The following is a 14787-nucleotide window of genomic DNA, read 5'->3' on the forward strand; positions in this document are numbered from 1 at the left end:
TAAATGCCTCTATGCAAACACAAGTAACAAGAGGAGTTAAAGACCTGTGCACACCTGCAGGGCTGTGATCTTATTGGCATCACAGAGGTGTGGTTGGTTGGCCTCTATGACAGGATTAGCTGGAATGAAAGGATATAGGCTCTTTAGGAAGGACAAGCAGGGGAGAGGAGGAGAGGGTGTTGCCCTCTGTGTCAGTGACCAGCTGGAGTGCATGGAGCTCTGTCTGGGAATGGATGAGGAGCTGACTGAGAGCTTATGTGTCAGGATTAAAGGGAGTACAGGGACAGGTGACATTATAGTGGAGGTCTGCTACAGACTGCCCAACCAAGAAGACCAAGTGGATGAGGCCCTCTATAACAGATAGGAACAGCCTTGTGTTCAGAAGCACTGGTCCTCATAGGGGAATTCAACCACCCCAGTATCTGTTGGAGAGACAACATAGCAGGGCATAAGCAATGCAGGAGGTTCCTGGAACGCATTGATGATAACTTCTTTCTCCAAGTGATTGAGGAGCCAACAAGGAGAGGTGCTATGCTAGACCTTATTCTCACCAACAAGGAGGCACTGGTGGGGAATGTGAAGGTCAAGGGCAGCCTTGGCTGCTGTAACCATGAAATTGTGGAGTTCTTAATAATTGAGCTTAAATGTATTTTTAAAAAAGCATTGGACAGAGTTCTACTACTTTAAGTGGTTCTACAAGGAGTCTACAAAGATGCATCACAGGCTGATTCCTTACATACACTTGCAGTAACACCAGTCCCATAAGCATTGGCATGAGGTGCCTCAGCCCTGCCTTGGGGCCATCCCCCAGTGCCAGCTCTGCTGCCCAAAGGTAGCCCTGGAGCACTGGTATTCCAGGATTTCTACAAGGCAGCCCTGTGGCTATTTCTTATCAGCAACAGAAACTCCACTTCCTTACAGGGAGTTCTTCCATGTCTGGCATTTGGGCTTTCAGCCAGCTCAGCCCCTTCTGCACTTGGGCCTTTTTGCCCTCCATGACAGACCATTTCTTTGGTCACAGATTACCACTGCTGAGCAGTTACAATTTGAATTTTCCCTTCCAATACTTCAGCAGTTATGGTCTCCTGGTTTCAGGTGGGATGGAGTTAATTTTCTCCTTAGTAGCTGGTGCAGTGCTGTGTTTTGGATTTAGTATGAGAATAATGTTGATAACACACTGACGTTTTAGTTGTTGCTAAGTAGTGCTTACTCGCTGCTGATGGCTGGTGGGAGACTGGCTGGACATTGGTGACCAAGTCTATTGTGCAGCACTTGCTTTTTTTCCCCCTTGGGTTTTATTCCTCGCTCTCCCTCTCCTTTTCGTTACAATTATTATCACTGTTGTCATTATTATTATGACTACTACTTTATTTCAATTATTAAACTTTCTTATCTCAACCCATAGGTTTCACCTTTTTCCAATTCTTTTCCCCATCACACAGGGGAAAAGGGAGGAGAGAGTAAGCTGCTGAATGGGGTTAAACCATGATGGATGCTAAGCCTGTATTTATATAAAGTCTCTTTAAATAACTTATATGAAAAAGGACAAAGAAGTAAACTAGTATGTTGAACCCAAAGGTAACAATCTAGCTCAGCATTTGGGGCTTATGGATGCATGCCCTTTCTATGGTTTCTATAGTTGGTAACATTTACACTTTTTGTTAATATTAATTTTATTTTTATTGTGGCATTTAAGTTACATCTGGACACATGTATCCATTGTGTCTTGGGGAGGAAAGAAATTTCTTGAATTTAACTTCTAGTGCTTTTCGTCTGCCTTTTTTTTATTTGAATCTGCCTTTGCTCTGGATTTTTTGCTTATAGCAAGACACTGGTGAATCTTCATATTTCTATTTGCAGCTGTGGGTTGTGACCTAGTTGAATACCAGAATCTTAATTCTGTCTGCTGGAAACCTTTTTGCAGAAGTTAGGTGTTACAGAGTTGTCATTCTAAGATGCTAACAGTGATACATAAGGGATCTCCAAAGTCAGAATGACATCATTGATTATTCCTGAAAACTAGGTCATTTTCCTAGAAATTGAGACAACAGGCAACAGCGGTCAGTGTAAAGAAGGAGATTATCAGTTGCATATCTGAAAACTGAAACATCTGTCTTCCTTGTGACCTGACTCCTAGGATCTTGGAAACTACTTGGGTATTTTTTCCTTTCTGCTCATTTTGAACATAATGGATTTCCTTGAAATCAGCCATGTCTTCTCTTTCTTTTCATGATTAACTGTGGCAGATTCAGTCACAGCCCCTGGAGCTGCTTTCAAATCAATACGGAGCTGACAGTAACATCTGGAACATGAGGAGAAAAAAATGGCAGCACTAGCGAGACTTCTGCCATACCACCCTGTGTAACTCTGTATGTGATACCAGTAGTGACAAAGAGTACATTTTTTACTTGTTAAGTCATTTGCAGCTTTTAAGAGCTAAATATTTAACTACTAATAGCAACAAAAGGCTGCAGGTTTCCATTCAGTAGTGTAAGGTGCACCATTGCATTGTGCCCAAAATTCAGCATGAAGCTCCTTTGTCATGAGATTCACAGCTTGAAGATTGAAGATTTCCAGGCTTCATGGACTAACCCCAGTTAGCTAAATGCCACATAGCCAGCCACTCACTCCCCGCAGTGGGACAGGGGAGCAAATTGAAATCCAAAAGCATGAATGTGTTGGTTGAGATAGAGAAAGTTTAGTAGATAAAGCAAAAGTTGCATGTGTGAGCAAAGCAAAACAAGGAATTCACTCACCACTTCACATTGGCAGGCTGGTGTTCAGCCATCCCCAGGGAAGCAGGGCTCCATCACACATAACACTCACTTGGGAAGACAAACGCCATCACTACAAACATCCCCCTCTTCCTTCTTTTTCCCCAGTTTTATATGCTGACCATGATGTCATATGGTATGTGTCCTGATTTCAGCTGGGACAAAGTTAATTTTCTTTCCAGCTGGTGCAGTGATGTGTTTTGGATTTGGTGTGAGAACTATGTTGATACCACACTGATGGTTTTGGTTGTTGCTGGGTGATGTTTATAGAAGTCAAGGACTTTTCAGTTTCCCAGGCCTTACCAATGAAAGGGCTGGAGGGGCACAAGACATTGGGAGAGGACACAGCCAGGACAGCTGGCCTGACCTAGACAAATGATATTCTGTGCTGTATGACGTCATGCTGAGTATATATAAGCTGGGGGAAGAAGGAGGAAGGAGGAGACATTTGGCATTATGGTGTTTGTCTTCCCCAGTAACCATTACATGTGATGGAGCCTGGCTTTCCTGGAGGTGGCTGAGCACCTGCCTGCCCATGGGATTTATGAATGAATTCCTTGTTTTGCTTTGCTTGCACACATGGCTTTTGCTTCACCTGTTAAACTGTATCTCATAATAAAGTTTTCTCACTTTTACTCCCACAACCCTCTCCCCATCCCACCGTGGGGGGAGTGACCAAGTGGCTGTGTGGTGCTTGGTTGCTGGCTGGGGTTAAACCACAACACTCTGGAATATCTCTTCATCTCTGTGCTGGCTGTGTCCCCTCCCACCTTCTTGTGCACCCCCAGCCTACTCACTGGTGGGGTGCTGTGAGAAGCAGAAAAGGCCTTGATGCTGTGTAAGAACTGCTCAGCAATAACTAAAAAATGGTTGTTTTATCAGCACTATTTTAATCACAGAACCAAAACCATACATGCTGCTATGAAGAAAATTAACTCTATCCCAGCCAAAACCATTACATCGGGAAAGAAGGGACAAGAGCTAGTCTAAGTTATGTATTCAGAGGAAACATGCAGCAGGGAATTTTACTCACCAAATCCATGAGTTTCTTTTTAGATCTGCTAGTTGAAAATAGCAGTACAAAAAATTCTCAATGTGCAGCTCCCAAATGAGTGCAGAAGACAAATCTACCCGGGATTACTTGTGGTTTCAAGCCATTCTCATCTTTTCTTGCATCTTTCTCCTCATAAATCCTTGACTCCTCTTTGTTAAAGAGGCATTCCTTCAGGCTGTATTGGTTTAGTACAGACACACCATGTGCTGTCTTGGACACGGGAGGGTGTGGTCAGAAAATTCTTCCTGTAATTATCAGAAAGGCTAGCAACCTCAGAGAATGTCCTCTGAAATAATTTCATTGTTTAATGAACATTGCATATTAGCAGCCTGTGTCTCCTTGCGTGTTCTGATAAAACATGGCATCTTAAGACTCTGCCTGTTAAAGTTTTGATAGGAATTATTGCCTCTGAGGGTATTACAGGGATTTTTTTCAGCTATCCTAATTTCTTTTTTTTGCATCAGATTTTAATTTCTTTTTTTTGCATCAGCTTTTGTAACAGACAGGAAGAAGCCAAGCAGCGTAAACTTTCTATTCTCATTTACAGACTAAACTCTTTACTGTCTTCTACAACCTCCCAGTTTATTACTGACCACCATTTTTTTTGAATTTTTTTTTTTTTTTTTTACTACTAAGGACCCCTTCAAGCCTCATTCCAGCAGGAATAAGAAAGGCTCCCGGCATAAGATAGCTCAACATACAGACTTCATGGTTACTCTTCAAATTAGGTAGGCATGGCTCTGAAATCCCAGCAAAATCCACAACTCCTGCTTTGAGAGGGTATTTTTACCTTGAAATTTCAGGCCTCATTTCAGGTGGAACATTGCACCCCTTGAGGGGAAGAACCCATTTTTTTCCCAAGTGCTTGAAGCACTGTACTCTGCAGAGCATCCAGTACCTGTGTTGAGATCATTAGGAATATTATAAGACACTCCCAGGGAAGAATCCTCCCTACAGCCTTGCTTTCTTGCACACCCTTCTGTTTCTGTGCCCTAGCCCCTTAATATATGCTCCAGAAATTTTCCAGGTGTAAATAATGGGCTGCTGTCATCGGTCCTCAGCATCAAATACCTTAGTAGTGAGACAGCTCTGCCAGGGCGCTGAAAGCTGTTAATCTTACACAGAGATCCACCACCCATAATTCCAGTCAAATGTCTTTTCAAGGATAGACTGACAGATTTAAATCCAAATGGCAGTCTATAAATTCTGCAAGACAGGCCTTTAATATCCTAGTCTATGGCTATACTTCCTAATTCTTGAGAATACTTCAGTCTATTCCTCCTTCTCCATCCCCTTTCTAAGACACCATCACAGGATCTTGAAATCTTATCATCATTTTATCCAGCTGCTATACAGTTGATCCCCTATACACTTTGATGCAAATGAGTTTTTTCAGAAACTGCTCCCCAGCTAGAAGAATGAAGGCTAGAAAATGTTTTGAATTTTTTAATAAAAAGTTGTCATTTGGAATGGTGTCTCTGTGGGCAGTAATTCTATTGAAGAAGGAAATAATTTTCATTTCTCGGGCTTTAGGACATACACACACCTATATTTACATCAGATCATTGCATTAGTTCTCATCGGGTAAGAACCAGTATCAATCAGTTCAAAGCTCTGCTTTTCATTTTTTCTGTAGCCCATTTATAAAGATTTTGCTTCCTGTTGGCAGACACCTTGGATATTGAGTTGTATAGGACCTTCTTTGTGTGGACAATTGCTTTATAACAAAGCTTTGTTTCTCTCTTAATGATGAACTCAGTATAATGGTAGGTGAAGTAAGATCATTGGACCACTGCATAACACTAGAATTAGACTGTGGTCTTATTTTAGCATCTGTAATTTATAGGAGTATCCACCTCTCAGTGTCATTTCCAGATTTTCCCAAAACTCATCAGGTAATTTTACCACTAAGCACAAAGAAAACATCTGGATTTGCTGGGAAGTAGCATTCAACACACATACTAGGTGCTAAAGGAGATGCTTACTAGCATCCCCAATTGAACTGCTGACAGAATATTCATACTCAAATTTCAGGCATGTGTCCACCTTCAATGGTGGAAAATTCCATACATTATCTACAAAGGATGTCTTTTCTTTTTCTTCTTCTATCTAAACTGAAATCTCAGAAATATGACAGAACACTGTGTGTAGGCTAGAATACCTTATGCAGGGCCAAGCTGCACCTTCTTGAAGACTTCATAGGTTTTGGAGGGGCTGCTTTTAGGTGCCTCTGCAGCCACCTTTTCTCCAGGCAGAACAAGCCTGCTTCCCTCAGCCTTTTCTCACAGGGTGAGTGTTCCAGCTGCTGACCATCTTGGTGGACATCCTCTGAACTCACCCAGCTGATCTAATCTTTCATTTACTGTGGAGCCCACAACTGATCAGGGTTATCCTAGATGTGGTCTACTAGGTACCAAATAAAGGGTGATAATTACAGTGTCCTGGCTCTGCTGTGATTCATAAAGGTCCAGACAACTTTTGGACTTCTTTGCTGCCTGGGCATACTGCTGCCTGTTGATCAGCTTGCTGTCTGTCAGGATGCTCAGGCCCTTTTCAGGCAGAGCTACTCCTCAGCTAGGCAGCCCCTGGTTTGTATTATTGCTGGATGTTCTTTCTTCGCAGCTGCAGGACTTTGCATATGCTCTTCCTGAATTGGGTAAGGTTCCTTTCAGCCTATCGCACTTTTTAGTACAAATGTATCAGCCTCCCATATTTTCTGTTAAACAATATTTTCCGTTATTTAGTGAGTTCTGAAGAACTCAGACACACCTCAGGAGTATTCCAGTATAAAACCCACCTTGCTACCCTTAAATATATAGTTGTAAAAGGAAGCAAAATAAAAATTATTCTAAAAATAAGTGAGAGAGGAAAATAATTAAATAGGATAGTATAGCATAGCATTATCATTTTATGAAATTAGAAAGTCTGGTTTTTTCTTCATTTAAATTACTTTCCCTTCCCAAACATTTCCTTGTCTAGCAGCATTGCCAATTTACCATTCAATTGCTACTTTTACCATTTAGTCTTGTTCAACTACATCCAATTCAGCTAAACACTGTGCATATTAATAACACTTAAAATATAAAATGACCAAGAGAATGTGTGGGATTACATTAGTCCTGATGAATTTCATTACAAAAATGTAAAATAAAGGGGGTGGGGAGGGGAGAAGTAGGCTTTCACTTCCTCTCAATCATAACCCTAACCCAAGTGAAGGCCGAGCTTTAAGCGTTTCCCCCCTGTCCCTGCCCACCCCCATCAGTACACATGAAGAAACTCTCACAGCCAAGTAGTCTTTGCAGTCTAGCCTTTCCATTGGCAGCTTCTTTCCAGCACCAAGGAAGCTTTAGGGTTTATTTTAATTCAAACCTAGCCCTAACTCTGACTGTCATCCCACTTGTGAGTGTAGGCTCATCTTTTGACCCTTTGCTGTGTAAAGAGGGGAACCTAGGCAAGAAACTATAGCTGAAAATCTTCCTGTGAGTTTGGTCATTCATTACCATCTAGCAATGGTCTGCCTTTTTTCTTGCTATTGCAACATCAGTAATGCATCTAAAACCATCTGTATACTCATTTGCCTCACTGCAAGGTGCTACTGTTCCGATGCCCCAGCAAGCTTCTTGTGATGCAAAAAACTATTGTTTGCCTCTGCCCTGAAAAGTTATCTTAGAAGTGGTGTTCCCGTGTTTATTACCACTCAGCAGCTACAGACCAAATGAGCTTTGATTAAGAGTATGGTTTTGGTTTCGGTTTTCCAGCCGTGCCAACACTGGAAAATAAGTCTGGGATCTGCATATCAGTCTATGTTCTTCTAAACATCTGCAAAAAATGCAGTTAAGACATTTTGCTCTCTATGCTTCAGAATGAAAGATTCATCAATCAAGATCATATCTCCAGAAGTTGTATAACGTGGAAGCATATGACGGTCTGCCATGCTCACATCAGCCCTTGCAGAAAAGCACCAATTTTCTCCTCCTGTCAAAACAGAGAGATATGAGCTAGATTTATCTCTGCAAAAAGTCTCAGGGAACAAAGTCTTGGGCAAATAATTCAATTTATTTCTGTGAATATTCATTTGGATTTTTAAACTAATCAATGCTGAGTACTTTGAAATAATTCTCTATTTACTATTCATGTCTATTTGGGGAATCAACTTCTCTCATGTGAATTCTCACAAGTAGCCTGGGCAGGATCCAGCTGTGAATTGCAAAATGTGTATATCAAAATTCCCACTGCTCTTGTTATCTAAACTATTCAGTAAGGAACAGAATACAATTTAATTTCACAAATTACTGTAAAGGATCTGTTTGTCAAGATAATTTCTCAATTTCTCAACCAAATTAATCTTAATTAATAGATCTATTCAATAATTTTTCACTATTTTGGAATTTAATCACATTTATGAAATAGTTCCTTTTATATTCTAACATTTCCAGTAAGAATTGTGAGTATGTAAAGAAAATCTTGCTGGTAAGGCCATGGACTAGAACTTTGACCTCAGTCTTCCCTGTGTAAAATTTGTCTTATCACTACAAGTTTTGCTGTAGGCTTCAGGTCAGGGCCTGTCTTTTATTCTGTGTTCATAAAGCGCATAGCACAGTACCTCTGTCTTCCACATAATTCTTCTTATAACTTAAGAAAAAACCCAACATATTAAACAACAACATACTAAAAAATTCATAAACTATTTTTCCAGACCTGGTAAAACCAATGCAGTTTATACTAGATGCTTTTCCAAAGCATCTTCATATTTAAGAATGACAAACACTATTAAAAAGTAAATGGGAATTCAGATTACCAAACCTCCTGAAGAATTAAAAAAAAAACTTTAGTATGTACTTACAGTTGTTTTATAATTAAATATATATATAATTATATATAATTAAATTATAATTTTAAATAATAACTTTGTAATTATTGTGTATTTGAGCAGTGTTATGCTGAACCACTATGTTCATTAACAAGGACTTTGCTTAGTAAAAAAACTTCTGAACTGTTCTGCAACATTCTCTAGCTTCTATTCAAGAGAGAAAACTGGTATATTACATAACAGAAGTTCAGTAAAAAGTTAGGTATTTATCAGGTGCCATGAGGAATGCATTTTTTTAATACATCAGCATATAAAATGGAATTAATTTTAAGGAAATGACCTACAGTTAAGCAAAAATACAAAAAGCAAAGTCGATAGTTGAAGAAAAAAAACTTAACAAAACCAATGATTTTTGTGTTCAGGAGGCTGCTACTTAAAGTAAAACACTGCGCTTTTAAAATTCAAAATTAAATCAATGCTTTCTGCACATTCACTGTAGCAGTAAATTACAAAGTTCGTTATAAATTATAGTTAAGAAAACAATTTGCTTTTGAAGCATGGTAGAAAAAAGGCAATGATAATGAAAATAATGAGTTCATATAACTGTATATGCATAACATAGGTATATGCATAACATAAGGACAGCGTTTTAACGCATGCCCATCAGTACAGAGCAAGACTTCTATGTGATAAAACCTAACACCCAGGGGTTTAAGGCTAGATATTACAGCTGTTCTCTGTAGGACTGTCCTGGCTTAACCCCAGCCAGCAACTAAGCAATGTTACAGAAATTCTGATCTTTTTATGAACCTTTTACTCTACTACTGTCTCATGTCATCATACCAGCTTTGGTTGATTACAACTTGCTACAGTCATCTCACAGAGCAATGTTTTGTGATAAAGAAAAATTTCATGTAACTCCTTTTTGGTATTTCATGTCTATATGGAGTTTAGGAATTGTAGCTCAAACAGGGCTGAAGCAGGGAATGGGCTCATAGAAACCTTATGGAATTGAACATGGGAAAATGCAGACACCTAATAAACTGAAGTAAGTTAAGCAGAGGACCATCAATATGGTCAGGGGCTGGAGCACTTGCCCTGTGAGGAGACACTGAGGGAAGTGGGCTTGTTCTGCCTGCAGAAGATATGGCTTCAGGGGCATCTAACAGCAGCCCCTCCAATATAAGGTCATCAAGAAGATGGAGCCAGGCTCTGTACCATGGCACATGGTGGGAGGGTGAGAGACAACAGGAGTAATCTGGAACAAGAAAGGTTCAGCCTGGCTACAAGGAAAACTTTTATCCCCAGGACATCCCAGCAGTGGATCAAGTTGCCCAGAGAGGTTGTGCAGTTTCCCTTCTGGGAGGTTTCCAAGACCTGACTGCATAGTACCCTGAGCAACCTGGTCTGACCTCGCAGATGACCCTGCTTTGAGCAGGAGGTTGAACTGGAGCCTTCCTGAGGTCCTTTCCAACCTAAGGTGTTCTATGATCCTAAGTCATCAGTAGTTTCTGAACTCAAGAGATCTGTTATGGTTTTGCTGATGCTGTGTAATTACTTTTCAAACTTCCAGTGCACCAGAATCTGTGTAAAACACGATGACACTAATGATACTGGTATCAAAACAGATACAAATTTTTAGAATATTTAGCTAAGAGTTATTCTTATTTCCTTCTATCCCCTTCTAAATGTCTCTTTTTTATATTTTTTATACATACCTATTTATTCCATATTTTTACTTTTTGGAGTTTAATACCTCTTTTACATCAGTATCTAGAGATATATTTTTCATATGTAGAATCTAGGATATGTAAAAAAAGAACAACAAAAACTAACCCTTTTAACCCTGGTTAAAAGCACAGTAGTAGGAGTTAGCTGGCTGATAAGAGCAGCACCTGGCAATCACTCAGGAATTTTCTTTTAAGGGTTTCATAAAGTGAAAGGGTTCTTTTTAGATTAGTGTTTTCAGTTAAAGAAGTCTATAATTTGCCTCTTCAGAATGAAATCAAAACTCAAAGAGAAATAAACAAGCAGTTAAAAACATGCTCTTAAAAATTGTTTTTTAGGAGTTCTAATTTTGCTACAGGTGCATCTATAAATGGGAAAAAATCATTTCAGATAACTGATGTTTAAATGTAAGTAGACTTGTGGAGGCAGTGTGATAAATTGGCTTGTTGTCTGCATGTCAGACTGCCTTATGTTGTGTACTGTAGAAACTGCCTCGTACAGTTTGCTAGAACAGCTTTGTTTCTTTGTTATGCTGTTTTGTGTGCTTATTTATATATGTGCCAGTACTTTCCTGTTTATCATAAACTTACTATTTAGCTTTCGATGTGGTAGTTGAAAATGCGTAAAGCTCTTGGTATTTGGGATTACAGATGCAGTATTGTGGTAATGCCAAGTATGCATTTTTGCTTGTACTCATCCCTTTTTTGAAAAATATGTACTTGGAAAAACTTCTAAATTTGAGGGTGTCTCAGCTAGATGTCTTATTAAGAACAATGGCATATTTTACTGTTTTTAAACCTCTTTTCTGGTGATAGATATTGTTATCATTCTTTAAATTGAGACTGTCCTGGAAAATGATAGTAGCCATTTGCTGATCATGTTTTTTAACCCAAATATAGCAATCCCAGCTTGGTTCCATGAAATTTAAGTGTGTTTGTCCTGCTGGGATTCACCATGTGTGTCATGTTATGCTTATACTCATCAGCTTTTTGATGCCGCTATTAATGTGGGTCCTGTATATGCTTTCTCTAGCTCTCCTGTTTGATTTGACTGTCTCAAGGTGCCCTTTGTATATTATGTTTCAGCATTTTCCTTATCATCATTATTCCACCTATAGTTTGTGGACTTCGCAAGAGCAATGCTGAGATCCCCGAAAGCTTCTTTTTACTAGAAATATGAGTAGAGATCTTTTCCCTCCATTTTGTGGTGTCATTACTTGTTAGTTTTCATATTTAGTAGGGGTTGTATTTAAGTTACTCCAGATGCTTAAAGCTACAACATGTGATGCTTTGATCAGGGTTACATACATGTATTGCTTGTTTGAGGTTAATGGACTTGAATACTACAAGTTTGAGAATGTGCTTCCCGTTACCAAATAGTAATCTGCTTTCTTCAAGTTGTAACCCATATTGAGGAAAGGACTACAGAGATAAACAATAGCATGGTATCCCATATCTAGGAAATATAGTTAAATTAATGTGGCAAAAAGTGACTTGAACAAGGCAACTGCATATATTTATGGCAGACCAAGGCTTGCATCTGCTTCACTGTCTTGGTGACAGCATTATTTTTGTCTCAACAGTGTGTGAGATTGTAATCTTAGATTCTTCATATCAGCTGAACTTTTATTTCATGAATCCCATCTCCACTACCAATGAATTGTATGATGTAAATCAGAGGAGAGGATGAAACATGTTTAGAAGATACACAGATGGGCAGACTTGTGTATAAAGTGCTTTTTTATGTGTTTAAGCAAACACATAGGATAGTCACATCTTTTCACCAAATGAAGCAAATAGAAAGATAATTTAATTAAACTGTTAAACCCCAGGTACTCCTAATAATGACCTAAAACCAGTATGGAATCATGTTTTATGAGATACTTTCCTATGAAAAATGTTAGAATTACTGTTTCTTTGTCAGTGTTTCTATTTAGCTGCTGTTTTTTGACATACTTTCAGAAAGCATATTCATACCTGGCAAACAAACGGAGCTGTACAACATTTAGGATTATTTCCTCATACAATGACTTAGAGGATTATAACTTTGCATTGCAAAGAAGCAACTCGATTTTTGTTTGTAATTTTTTAGAAATGCTGTTAGCAATTGCATTTTCTTTAGCTCTGAGATACTGTTGTGAATCTAATAGAACTGTTATCTAATACTGTTAAAAAAAAAATCCCCCACAACAGTATTCCTCTGCATTTTTATGTGGTGACCAAAACACTTAAAAATTGTATTTGTAAATTTTTGAAGAAATAGACATTATGCTCATAGTTTTCTGCATTAGCATTGCAGAAAACTAGCAATTCAGAACACCCTTTCCCCTGGAGACTGAGTGTACTGAGCCTACAGTATAAAACAGAAGATCATCTGATGCTGTTTCTATAGTGGGGCAGAAAAAGACATGAAATAAATTCACTTAAAGCTCCTCTGGCCAAACAGAAGTAAGCTTCATTCCTGTTTGGTAATCATGAGCAAAAAGCACAAGTCATACAGAAGAATCATAAGCATCTGCTCAACACACCTAGAGCTTCCTGAGACAAGTGAAGTGAGAACAGACACAGAAGTTAAAAATAATTTATGAAATCACCAGTATTGACTAAAACATTGAGCAGCTTGTCACTGGAAAAGGTACTTGAGGAAGGTTTACAGTACTGCAGGTTAGGAAGAATACAGAATGGTTGTAACAGATAGACAAAGGTATTTATGATTTTAAGGTTGTTTTTTTTTTAAAGTAATCTGGATGTTAAGTCAGTTACTCTATGTTTATTATGATTATTTTTAATGTGATATGTAATACAGTTTGATTTGGGAAGGAAGGAAAAAAGCAGGATGAAAGGGACATGGAAAATACATGTTCATAGTATTACCTTTATAGGAATGGTGGAGATGCCACGCTTCCAGTATGCTCTCTTCCTCTCTGTGTACAAACTTGGGCAGAACTGTACCACAGTTAAGACTAGTAGAAATGTAGCTTTTTTGTATGTTTGTATGGTTCCTCAAAGCAGAAACTTAAAAAGTATTTCAGGACTCCTCTGACATGGAGCATGGAAGATCCTACGCTTGCGAGTACCTTTCCAGTGAAATGCCATGAGCCATCAGGCCAACTGGATTTTGGGACTTCTGCCTCCTGAGCAGTCCTGGTAAACTGGTGCTTCTAAACCAGGCATTCTGTCATGCCTGTGTATGGATATTTGTGAAGCATTGTATTAGGAGTTTCAAGTGGGATATTTTAGGTACCTGTGATAAGATACATGTCTCTGACAAAGCTGAATTGGTTGCTGGTGGGGGATACGGGTATGTTCTCCCACACAGATTATGTACTAAACACACATACACGTTTCCATCTGTCACTCAGTATTCTAGCCTCCATTTCTTCTTCAGCAGCTTCTGAGGATTTAGTATTTGAGGGTATGTGGCTGGCAGATGGAGATATCAAAGTAGACAATGCATAGAGGGATAAGGGCTTGATGAGAGAAAAACAAATGTATTTAAGAGACATCCTCTGATCACAGAGGAGTTTGACAGCTGCAGAAATAACCCACTTTCAAGGGTCTAGATCAGTGTTCCTAGTGTTTGGCTAAGGATTGTCTAATCCTATCATCTGTGGTGGTTAAAGGCAATAAAGGCAAAGGGGAAAAATGTGACTGCTGTTTGCAGAAGATGGTACTCATACTATGACTTGTATGATGTGGTATAGTCTCAGTGCTGACATCCTAACAGGAAACAAGTTTTATGTAGAATTGGCTATGTGTAAGAATTTGGAAACAGCATAGAGAACCCTATGGCCACTGAGGCAGCCAAGGACCAATCCCTTTTCTCCTCTAGCTGACTTTGTGGGTCAGTTCTCATTTTTATGTGAGTCTAGGTCAGGGGTCCTCAAACTATGGCCCATGGGCTGGATACGGCCCCCAGTATTTACAGAACACCCCCGCACCCCTTGCCGGGGGTTGGGGGGGGGGAAACCAAGCAGCCGCAGATGGCTGCCTGCCACTGCATCCGCGCGCCGGCCCCCTGGTTAAAAAGTTTGAGGACCCCTGGTTTAGGTTGTATCAGGTGCAGTTAAGTCTTTAGAATGGAGGTAGAAGTCCTTAAAAGCTTTCTATTGTAAATAGGAGCATTTTGGGTTAGGTATGTGTTGAATGTCACTGAAGGTAAATTACCCTGAATGAGCTACAGGTGCTGTCAGACAACATGTAGAAAGCTTGATCTAAAACCATTCCAGAGCATATTGGTTACTTAAATACCTAAACCTGCAATTCTTTGTTCAGACTGATACCAAAAAACTTGCTGTGAAGAAACTATTACTAGAAAATTCACAGGTAAGACACATGTAAAATTTAAGTTTGTCTCCAGTGTTAATTACCAATAAAGAGCTATACTTTGATTTGGAAGGTTTAGTAAATCATTATTAATGC

General features: G+C 39.2%; 1 long non-coding RNA gene across 1 annotated transcript in view; it reads left to right on the forward strand.

Annotated features, from left to right (window-relative positions):
* Positions 1 to 14787, forward strand: part of LOC308069814 — an 80717-nt gene that overhangs the window by 1917 nt on the left and 64013 nt on the right. The gene's annotated exons all lie outside the window — the stretch shown is intronic.

Source organism: Falco punctatus (genome assembly GCF_963210335.1).
Source record: "Falco punctatus genome assembly, chromosome: 9".
Taxonomy (NCBI): Eukaryota; Metazoa; Chordata; class Aves; order Falconiformes; family Falconidae; genus Falco; species Falco punctatus.